Source organism: Canis aureus, chromosome 25 (assembly GCF_053574225.1).
Source record: "Canis aureus isolate CA01 chromosome 25, VMU_Caureus_v.1.0, whole genome shotgun sequence".
NCBI lineage: Eukaryota > Metazoa > Chordata > Mammalia > Carnivora > Canidae > Canis > Canis aureus.
Window position 1 is genome coordinate 12,185,891 of NC_135635.1, and position 8,590 is coordinate 12,194,480.

The following is an 8,590-nucleotide window of genomic DNA, read 5'->3' on the forward strand; positions in this document are numbered from 1 at the left end:
AAGGTTTTTTTTTTTTTTCCCCCAGCAAAATCATTCTGGAATCACACCTGAGCCCCTCCCATAGACCTCCACTTTCTCCCTGAGGTGTTTCCAGTAAAATCCCAGGAATCCATTACACGTGGTTTGATGAATCACTGCTATAGAGGGCACAGCAAGGAACAGCAGACAGAAATGTCCTCGGCAGATTTTAACACTGTTTAGTGGATACATTTATAATTGTGAGTCTCTCTCATCTTCCATCATATTCTATACCTGCTGTACTCACAATCCCACTCACACTGGTATGAGAAAAGATTTGAACCCTGACCCTGTGTGAGACACTGGAGGATGTACTTCCTCACCTTTGTGTTTCACTAACTTTGGCTCCAGTCTCCTGAAAACTCTTTCTGTTTTTTTTTCCCTGGGATTCCTGAAGGAGTGTCTCATATGTTCCCATGTGGCTTGGGGGTTCATTGGTCTTCTCCTGGCACTCTCTCCCTTGTCTGCCAGGCACACCACTGCATCTGACACTGCTTCTGGACACCTCTGCTGGGTCCACCTGGCACCTTTCCCACCTGATGGACAGTCTCACCTCTTCTGTGAGAATCACTGTGCAAAACCACTGCTTCTGCAGAGTCACTTCTCTTCCCAGATCAGCATCTATCTCTGTGACTTCCAGACTCAACATCATCTTGCTGGATAATACAGTCTTCTCCTAGATTCTTCCTGGAGCTAAAGCAGTTGCATTGTGAGTGGGGGAAGAATATTTGCTTTTGGGCTATACCCAGTTTGAGGAAACTGGATGACACTTGTGCCCCAGTGTCATAAAGAATTTCAGTAACACAGAGATATTAGTTTCTTCAGAGAATTCAGATATGAAGCCAAAGTTAACAGACACATGCAAAAAATAAAAAATAAATAAAAATAAATAAAAAATTAAAAAAGCACAGCAGCATGTACTCAAGCTCATGTCTGTCTTCTAATGGCCATGGCTTCTAATGGCTTCTAATGGCCATGGCCCAGCATGGTTTGCTGGGTCAAGACTTATTCTTGTCTGTTTTATGCTAAGTTTTCGCTGAGAAGTCTTCTTGATTCTTGTGGAAGTCTGACTCCACAGGTTTGCCAGATAGCCCCAGATGTTTGCATGCCTCGTGCCAAGGCTCTACTACATAATTATAAAAGGTATACTTTTGCATTGTAGAATTTTTGGAAAATACAAAAATATGCTTGCTCAGCATCCCATCACATCTGATAATAATGCAGAAAGAAGGAGTCTGAGAGTGAAATCATATGAGAGAGAGAGATTTATTTCTACGCACATAATTTTGCATCTTATTTTGGCAATTTTCTTTGTAATGCTGCCTGGATGGCTGTGCACTTCTGTATTTGCTCCAGATTTCTAGTGATAGAATGACTGCTGTGTGTTCTGAGGGTGTGATAAGAATATCTAAATGTTGGTGCCAGGGTGTAGTTTGTGTGGGAATACACATGTGGCTTAAATGTGGCAATCAGTGGGAGGTAGACTCTCATCAACAAAATTTTAATTATACATGGACTACATCCTTCATATAAGTCAAAGAATCCTATAACTTCAAAAGCTACGTTTAAAATGGATTTAAAAATCATTTAAGGTAGTTAGGTTGTATTCTGTTTAAAAAATTTTTACTAAATAGTAATTAGATGGGTTCACACTCTTCCTGGATTTGGGAATTCCTGCCAGGTCATTAAGAGTACCTCCATCCATCACCAACTTTACTACGGCCCCTATAGAGGTAGCTATTTTACACAATATTTCTTTAAACAACTTTCTTTCTTTCTTTCTTTCTTTCTTTCTTTCTTTCTTTCTTTCTTTCTTTCTTTCTTTCTTTTTTTAAAGTATTTATTTATTTATTCATGAGAGACACACACACACAGAGGCAGACATAGGCAGAGGAAGAAGGAGGTTCCCTGTGGGGAGCCCGATGCAGGACTCAATCCTGGATCCCAGGATCCCGCCCCGAGCCGAAGGCAGACACTGAGCCACCCAGGAGTCCCTTCAAACAACTAACTATCTTTCTTTCTTTCTTTCTTTCTTTCTTTCTTTCTTTCTTTCTTTCTTTCTTTCTTTTTCTTAAATATTTTATTTATTTATTCATGAGAGACACACGGGGTCTGGGGTGGGGTGGGCAGAGACACAGGCAGAGGGAGAAGCAGACTCCATGCAGGGAGCCTGACGTGGGACTTGACCTCAGGTCATCAGAATCAGGCCCTGGGCTGAAGGCAGCGATAAACCACTGAGCCACCCGACCTGCCCTTCAAACAACTTTCTAACACACTTCTAATACTTATTTATTCACTGTCTTCATTCTATAACACAAAATATTCTTTGTCACATGTAATCTGACTGCTTGCTAAGGTGGTTGGGCCTTGGTAACGGGATGAGCAAAGATGGTGGTGGGGTGGGAGGATGATGCACATCTGGCAGAGCTGAGAGTGGACACAATTGCTCAGCATTAGGAAAAGGGAGAATCTGAAAGGGAAAGAGAAAGGAGAGAAAGACCTAGGAGGAAACTGGAGTGGAGAGCCACATTTGGGAGGAAACCAAGTAACCTGAAGGTGAAAAGACTTACTTAGGAAGTGTCATTATTGGGGCTTTGCAATGAGGCTGCAGAATTGGGTAAGGGGCTCTCAGCTCACTCCACTTGTCTTAGTTCAGGTTCCTGTAACCAAATCACAGGGCGGAAAGAGAGTGAGGGGTTTCTCTGGGTCTCTTCCATCAGGGTACTAATCTCTTTCATGAGGGCTCCACCCTCATGACTTAATCACATCCCAAAGGCCCTACCTCTTAATACAGTTACACTGGGGTTAGGGTTTCAACATAAGAATTTGGGGGGAACACAAACCTTCAGTCCATCATACTATTCCTTTTCCATGGGTAGGATGACTTCTTTGTGTGCAACACTAAACACTGTATGGAAAAAGAGAAAATATGAGGCTTACAAGAGCCATCAGATCCACCTCCTGCTACTCGCCCAACTCTGTTCTCCTGCCTGGCCTGTCTCTTGACTTTTCCCTCCATCCCCTCAAGCTCTGTCCTGCCCTACTGTGCAATCTAAGTTCCATCGATACCAAATTACTAAACTTGCCACATTTTCTTCAACATTTTTTCTTTAGACTTGTTGCTGTAACATTTTCTGTCCCAGCCTCCACTTTATGTATTGTTAATTCCTATTCACACTTAGTGTTTCTGTTCAGATGTCACTGCTTCTAGAAGCATATGCTGACTGCCTCCCATCCCTCCTAATCCCCTGACTGAGGTAAGTGCTCTTCTATCATATACAATGCTCTCTTTTTCCTGCTGCTCTCGCTTCCATTTCCTCCACTAGAATTTAAGTTCTCTGATGGCTGAGATGAACCATACCTGCTTGACCTTTATAGCCCCAAAGCCTACTAGAATGTCTAAGAAGTATTCAATAAATATCAAATGGGCAGAAGAGAAGGGGATTAATGAACAGAGTAACAATGGATGAATGGGGCTGTTAATTTTCCTTCCAGACCTATTACTCCTCTTATATCAAGCAAGGTCCAGTCAGAAAGCAAGCAGCTAAACAAAAAACATAAAGCCTAACAAACTAGACACCTAAAACAAAAGTAGATGTAATTAATTACACAATGTAAGAAAAGATGCTGAAGTAACTGTGGTATTAGTAACCGTAGGAGTCAGCTATCTATAGGCCTGGGGGACTAGAAGAAAGAGGTGGTTGTCCAGAACCTATTGTCCCCCACTGTTGGTGCTCATAATTTTGAGAAGGAGTAGAGTTAGGTGAGTGCTGAACCTCTGAAGACAGAGTGTGGCCTACTGGCGCTTGGACTTCTGGGGAGAGGGCATCATCTGGTGGGTGCACACTGTGGAAGGGGGCCAAGCCCAGTGGAAGAGGGTGCATAGCATGGTTAGTACTGGCACCACTAGGAATCTCAGACCTCACTGCTGCAGATACCTCTGGAGGGGCATGGAAAAGCTGGTGCCAGGAGTAGTGAAGAAGCCAGAGGCTGGAGTCAACCATCTGTGGTGCTGGAGCATTGTTAACAGGGCCTGACAACAGGAGGAATGTTTCTTCTCTCTTCTTGAAACTTCCAATCCTTTGGTGCCTCCCATTAGCAGAACCCAATAAAATGCCAACTGGCAAGCTAGTATGAGGAACATAATATGCAAATCTAGGCCCATAGTTACAGAGTCTAGAAGGGACTGGGGGGCAGGGAAAATAAGTAAATAAGCAGTACAGTCAATCCCCTCAACTAATCAGCATCCATACCTATCCTTCCAACAACTAAGAGTTTTGTGCATCTGCCTCATAAGATGCAATTATTTTTTCATACAAATGAAGACTGTATTACCCTCTCCCTAAAAGGGAAATTTCCCACAGCAATCACATTCATATCTATTTGAATATTCTGTAACACAAAGACAAAGTCATAGATTTAACCAAGAGTAGTAACACTTAAGTAAAATATAAGAGAAAGGAGGAGGAAGGAAAAACATGACTTAACTTTAGAATACACATTACATGCAAAGTAGAAAATATTCATAACAGCTACTTTTCTAGAAATAATTGTTCAGGAGACCATGGTTGATACTTATAACTTCCTTTTCCACTACCTATTTGATGTTTCCTTCATCTTAAGATAGCAACTTGGGTGGCAAATATTCATTACTGGTAGCACAACCCAAGCCTTCATTCCTAAGAGTCTGAATCCCCAGAGTCTTGCTTTTATTGGGATTTAGTTTTCCACAAGTTTCGCACATCAAAGTATTTGCGATGCCCATGGAACACTGTAGTTTCCCAACACAGTTCTTTCTGCCCCTGTGAGGAGCAATCTTCCTAAACATTATATAAAACTCTTTTGAGCCTTTTGGCTCAGTAGCATGAGAAACCCTAAATGGTCAGATAAGCCTAAACAGGATCATTTCTCCTTGGGAACTAGGACTGCTAAACCAGCAAAGCTCAAAGTCGTAGAGATGGGAAACAAAAATTATCTCAGTCGATAATGAGGTGTAACTGTAGGAGAGTCCATTCCCAAATTTTACGCCTTGATTCTGGCCATCAGATAAATTGTACAATGTATTGGTCACTGGTTCAAAACATACATTTCATCTATAAGATAGGATGCCAGTCTTTCAGGGTTTTCTTTCTTAACTTGCCTTTAATTGGCCTTCACCATTTGATCAGAGCAACTATTTCTGGGTGATGTGTTACATGTTAAGATGAGTAGAAATCATGGGCATGGGCCCATTGCTATGCTACTTTTGTCATGAAATAAGCTCCTCAGTTAGAAGCAGTATTGTGTGGGATACCATGATGGTGGATAAGACATTATTATGTAAGTCCAAGGTTACTGGTTTGGGAAAACATTGAAGTTAAGAAAGAGAAGTTCATGCTCTAAAAAGTACATATTCTAATAAGCAGAAGTGGTTTGACCCTATGAGGAAGAGCTGCAACATAAGTAATCTACTAATAGGTGGTGCTCTAGCTTCCCTGCAAATAATAGCATGTCAGTGGGCTCAGTTTTGGTCTCTGCTATCAGCAGGTTAGACACTCAGCAATAGCAATTGCCATGTCAGCTTTGGAGAGTGGTAATGCAAGTTGATAAGCTCTCCCATAGCCTCCATCCCTGCCACTAAGGACCCTGAAGTAGCCAGGGAGAGGCTACTTGCCACAAAACATGTTACCATGAATATCTAGATATTGAGAGCCTCTTCTGTGGTAGATGTCCTTTGGTGATCCCATGAGACACTCACTTCATGAAGACATTGAAAAATTAACAAGTGAATAGAGCACCTGTATTCTAGAAAAGCTCAGTGGGAGTTGCCTCTGCAGGCTGGGAACGTGAGGATGATGCCATTATGGCAGAGATGAGATTATGAAGGGATCCTATAGTGGCAGAGGCCAAGTACTAGTACTTACTTCCAGAAATAAGGCATCAACAGAGTAGAAAGAGTTAATAGCAATAGGGACATAATGGCAACCAGAATAGTTAAGCCTAAAAGGACCTTCAATGGTGGCTAATACATAATACGTCCATAGACATGAAAGAGATGGGCAGCGTATCACTTGATGTTTATAGCAGGAAAGAATCCTAGTCTAGTGAGCAGAAATCTGACTTGAGTTGTCACAATACAGAATCCTGGCTCTTGCCTGATTCTGTGCTCTAAGTCTGTCCACAGAAACCGAACTTTTTCTTTTTTTTCCTATTTTGTTCTTTGTTGCATCATTGGTATATTTAAAATGAGTGAATGCACAATAAATACATTTATATAAATGGCTAATAGAAAAAATAGGAGGGAAAGGCTGATAGGATTTGTTGGCTCAATTAGGAGAATGGGTTAAAGGCTCCAGATGAAGCTTCGGATGCTCAGGAAAATGGTGATAGCATTAACACAAATAGAAAAAATGAGGAAAGCAACTTATTAGAGATGGCAGGGAGTACAAATATGAGGAATTCAGCTTTTAAAGCTGAATCTGAGAATTGTTGCAAGTTTTTTGCAAAGCTTCCAGAGGTCACCCAGCATCAGCTTTTAATTTATTATAAATAAGCCATCCATTTGGGTGGGAATCTTGGCTCTATCACGATACATGCAATAAAGATGGTCTATATGATATGTGATATATTAGTTTCAGGCTGACACTCCCATCCTCAGATCCCTACCCTTGCATCATACTCTTTACCTTCTGGACCTGTGCAGGTGGCTGAGCAGAGCAGTCAGATAGAAATGTTTACACAGAGAACTCTTCATTACCTCTGACAGACGTATTTTAGCCTCACAGCTTCCAACCCCAGTTCCTGGAAGGCTGCCCAGCATTGTTGCCAGATATTATTGCCATGGAAACCACAGACCATCCCACTAGGGTGAGATACACAAAAGCAAAAGCAGTGTTAATAACAGATTTTTTTTTTTTTTTTTAGGCTCTGGTCCCTCTGATTTCACACCTGACAGGACCGAACATACATCCCTCTGGGGGGACACAGGGAAAAGCAAACTAGTAGAGTTGGGGCTATTAGTAGCTTTCAGGAACAGAATAACTTGGGTAAATCCCAGTCAGAGAAGCAGGGTCACAAAGTACTCTCCAAAGCATAATAAAGTTTTTCTTATTTTCTTCTACATAGAGAGCTACCATGGCTGGTACTTCTTTGAGAAAAGAATGATATCTATTAGGTTTTTGACATTGTAAAGATAACTTCAGTGAAAATGGCTTTTCTATTCCAGGCATTAACTCAGTCATACCAAAAGTACCTTAGTTCCTTAGACTGTAGATGGAGGAGGGCACTCATAATGGGTATTACCTAGCACAAGGAATTTGGGTTGCTCACTTTGAAGCCAATAGAAATATTGATATTGCATTATTGTCTTGAGCTGAGTAGCCATGACAAAGGATGAGTACCTATTCATGGAGCTGTGCATAGGAGACCTTCATATGTGACTCTGTGTATACTGTATCTCTGTAAAAGATTGTTAGCATGAAAAGTGAAAAACTAAGCAATGTCAAATATCCAGAGCAATTGTTTTTTCTACTTTGCTATTTCTTTGGAGAAAAGGTGGATTTGAGGTGTGGCTTCCTAGAACCTAGAACCATACCACTTTAATTTTGAAACTTTAGTTGCATTATTTCTTAAAAATTGTTTTCTCAGAATTACTGAGGATCTTCATTGTGCTAAGGACTTAAGGGGCTGCGCAGCTACTTAGTGAGCAATTCCTCTGGGGTAGCGTTTACTTTTTAACATTTATTTATTTTTCTGAGATGGGTTTAAATGTTTTTCCTTTAACCTACCCATTCCCTCTGTTGTTTGTGGATTCCATCTACCCGTCCGACACCCCCAGCCAGGGGGATAATGCTCCACGGGTCATATCCTCGACTAGTATCCAACTGTGGCATGTATACACACCTCCGCCTGGTGGTTCTCTCCTGATGCTTGGAAAGAAGCTATTAGTCTACACTAAAGTTCTAGATGAAATTCCAACATTAATCAGTAATACCAGCCGTTCTTTTGCTCATTTACCAGCTTCTACCTTCCCTGGCAATCATCCTTGTTTTTATTATAAGGTGGAACTTCCCTGAGTGAAGGCATCCTCAGTCCGCACATTTCTTCCCTTTCTGTGGCCCCCTTCTAAGTTTTATCTTGTTCCTGCCTGCGTCTCTGTTATCCAGTCAGTCAAGTGATAGCACTCAAATATATGATAAGCTTTGATTAATTTTGTCTATTATGCCCAATTATTTTCTTCCTCCTCCTTGGCATTCACTCTGCATTCTTGTCTTGACTAAAACCTTGTGGTACATGTTTCTTAAAAATCTATAAAATTGAAGATTAATGTTTTGTTCTTTCAAAAGCCAAGATACATGACATGAGAAAAAAATCTGGCCACTTACAGGAGGTAAAAAAGAGGATTCTGGGGAGAAAAGACAATATGGATAAGGATCCTGAAGTGTGGTGTAGCATAATCTGTTCTAGAAACTGAAAGAACACTGTGACTGGAGTTCAGTGAATATGATGAGAATGGTCTCAAGAGGTAGTCAAAGAAATGTGGAGAAAGAATCTTGCAGTAGGAATAGGGATCCAAGGCAGAAGAAGGACTTCG

General features: G+C 41.2%; 1 long non-coding RNA gene across 1 annotated transcript; it reads right to left on the bottom strand.

The window, feature by feature from the left end:
• Positions 1-2,373: 2,373 nt before the first annotated feature.
• LOC144297601 (uncharacterized) lies at positions 2,374-6,056 on the bottom strand. Its single transcript, XR_013364564.1, has 3 exons — positions 5,922-6,056; positions 2,862-2,926; positions 2,374-2,678 (listed from the first exon to the last, which is right to left on the bottom strand). It is a non-coding gene; the product is annotated as an uncharacterized LOC144297601 (long non-coding RNA).
• Between the last annotated feature and the right edge of the window lie 2,534 nt (positions 6,057-8,590).